The sequence below is a fragment of the Pocillopora verrucosa genome, chromosome 10 (assembly GCF_036669915.1).
Source record: "Pocillopora verrucosa isolate sample1 chromosome 10, ASM3666991v2, whole genome shotgun sequence".
Lineage (NCBI taxonomy): Eukaryota > Metazoa > Cnidaria > Anthozoa > Scleractinia > Pocilloporidae > Pocillopora > Pocillopora verrucosa.
In genome coordinates, this window is record NC_089321.1 from 534056 (window position 1) to 537207 (window position 3152).

The 3152-nt window shown below is 36.0% G+C and overlaps 1 long non-coding RNA gene across 1 annotated transcript; it reads left to right on the top strand.

The window, feature by feature from the left end:
• The first annotated feature begins 1034 nt into the window (after positions 1-1034).
• On the top strand, positions 1035-2644 carry LOC136284012 (uncharacterized). The gene is made up of 3 exons (XR_010719024.1): positions 1035-1253; positions 1517-1652; positions 2192-2644. It is a non-coding gene; the product is annotated as an uncharacterized lncRNA (long non-coding RNA).
• Positions 2645-3152: the final 508 nt, after the last annotated feature.

A 3152-nucleotide genomic window follows, 5' to 3' on the forward strand; every position in this document is an offset into this window, starting at 1 on the left:
TTTCACTGACCTGCTTCCTGTTTTGAGCTGTTTTCGAAGACTTCGCTTAACTACTGGCAGACCGTTTATGTCTTCAATACACACTCGACATGATGTTACAGCATCCTCGGGATGGTCTATTGTTTCTAATACTGTTGCCATCACTCGGTACTGCATTGCTAAGATGCGGTCGATTGTTGATAGCGCTTCATTAGAAAAGGCATCTGTTGCTCTTTCACGAGCACGTTTGAATCTCTCCTTTGCAATGTTAAGCTTTCTTGTGGCAGATTCAGTAAGCTCCAAGTCTTTCATTCCTTCAGTGAACGACACAGCTTTCGCACAAGCCGCTTGTGCTGTATCCGTGACATACTCACTCCTCGACCTTGTCCATTCAAATACTTCATACAGCAACTCGATTCCTTCTCTAAAAAGTATAATACTGGTTAACAAATCTTTCCTTGATAATCCATTCAGCTTTGACTTCATGTCATCGATTTCTCGGATGATGATGCTGCGAAGCTGTTGATCTGTTACGTCGCCATCTTTAAACTTTTTCGCCGCCTCATCTCTGCCTTTATCCACAAGCCATCCAATAGTCGCTTTGAAAACTGCTGTTATGATAGCAGACATAATGGCAGCTTGAAACTTAGTAATCAGGAGAAATTGGGTGCCTTTTGGCGAATCTTCACAATAAGCAACTCCTCAAGTGTTGATGAACGCTAAAAAAAAAAAAAAAAGAAAATGATGGTAAAATTTCAAGAATGATTCAATTTTGGAATGAGAATTGTGGTCAGCCCAAAAAATTAAATAAAACAAAGCATAACAAAGCGAAACAAAACCAAGGACGATACCCACGGTTGTTTCGCAGTGGAAATTTAGTTCGCGCAGGTGGTCTACAAGAAACATCGAGTTAATTATAACTTCTCTGGTTAACACCAAATTATTTATTTGCATAAATCTAGTGTCCATGGTAACCCTCGGGCTAAGATCTAGTTTAACCAATGAAATCTTGCTGCGTATGTAATGTATGCGAGTGGAATTTTAGCATGGCGGATGCACGTTCATCGAAGAGGCACTTGCTGTCGAAAATTTGAGTAAAATCCTTCAAATTTTGCCTGTGTTCGACAAAAACACGTTGCTAATGTGGATTCCAATAAGCACACTGTATGAAATCGACTAGAAGATTTGATTTCAATTTGGAAAAGGCCTGAATTTTTTCCAGCAAAGCAAGAGTCACAAGGGAAAACTTAAAACCTTACTGAACAGCTACAGAGGTATGTGTGCTAATCAGAATTGTTTGAGACTCTATTCGAGGCGCTTTTAATATGTTTGGATCGACCGTTTTGCTACTCCATTTTTAATTTCGAAGGTACTGAATTTCAAGGAAAACAGTCTGTAAACGACTGGAAAGCTTTAGTTTTTGTTCCAAAGAGTGCGGTAACACTTTTATTCGTCAAAATTAGACCTTAAGCAAATAAATTACATTACATTTATATACAAAGTACTCGTTCTTAGTCAAGAACCGATACATTGCCAGATTGACAAGACTGAGGCAGTCCAGCGACGCGGAGCCAGATTCTTAAAAGAGATTATGACAAATCTCTTCGGTTACAGAAATGTTAAAAGAGTGATTTAGCACGAGGACGGGAACTTAGATAAATTACAGGACAGAGGTAAAGTTCATCGATTGAGGTTATGTTACTTAGCAGTTAATAACTTGATAGCGTTGCCAATACCTAATTATTTCCTACCTGAACTGTATTTCACTAGATCTTTTCCTAATATTTCATTATTCAACCAAGTTGCAATCATGATTATTATCTTTATAGTTATCTTCCAAGGACAATAAGGGACTGGAATACTTTACCAAGTAACATTCGTGCTAGTTTAAAGTACTTATCATTTAAAAATAACTGTGTCTTACACATCAGAAATGATTAATTGCTGTTATTATTTTCTTATTTGTATATATATCTTATACATTTTTTAAATGAAATAAGTTCATTACTATTTTTAAATTGTCATTATATATATATATATATATATATATAACTTATGAATATTTTACTTAACTCTGTTACTTAATGATATTGTAATTTAATTATCCAATTATTGACTTGATGTGAAAGCGTTGTCAATTCATAAATGTAGATGTAGATGAAAAGGAAAGAGTTTTACTCATTCACTTTTCATTTTAAATTTCTCTCTTTAGGTTTGGGAGCCTCCCTGCTAGTTCCAGACTGCCGTTGTTCACCATAGAATCCAAGGCCCATGTGCCATTGTTGAAGAAAAGGGCAAACATGTTCTTGTAGCAAATGGAGCTTTGTTGTCATCTCTGGGAATTTTTCTCTAATTAACAGAAGAAAATTTGTGATGTCTTCCTATGCAACAAGAAAACAAGAAAAGGTGGAACAGACTTAACACATGTTCTTATCATTGTATTCATGTTTTCCATGAAAGTCGGGTTTTTTTCTTTCACTTACCTAGCTTATCAATCTTGCCATTATTGAGACAGTCTGCACTGTCATAGACAAAGTGGCAAGCAGCAAATAACTTGAGAACATGTTCAAATTTAAAAATAATTTCTCTTCCTTGAGAAAGGAAGGAAGGACACAGCTCCTCTGTTTTTATCATCACAGGACTGCATAGTTTAATGTTGTTGTCTTCCTACCAAAAAAAAGTAAGAACTGCAACAATAGAATTTTGTGACTCAACAAATTCCTTCTCTAAGGGTAGAATTTGTGTCACCTTGCAGCAAGTGTGTACATAGTTACCAATGAATGATTTTCCATGGTAACCTTGTCTCTTGACATTCATTTTCTTAAGAACCTCATCTAAATGAACTGATCGTGGTCCATTGACTTTCTCAAAGGCAGCCAATTCCATTTGTTCATCTGCAAGCTTTTCCTTTAATGTTGAGATAATACTATTAAAATGTGGGTTAGAAATAGGTCCGCAATGCGTACACGTGTGGCTTACGAAATTGAGCTGCTTTTTAGTGTCTGATGTCTTACTGAGTTCTGTTAGTAGAGCTAATATCTGAGTACGGTTAGATAGTTTTCAGTATTGTTCCTGTTCATCAATTAAACGAGATAACTAGCATATAATAGTCCTGAAATGTTCATTTTCAAGATGAGGGTTATTGGCCAAACTTTGTTATGGAGGTCTAATTT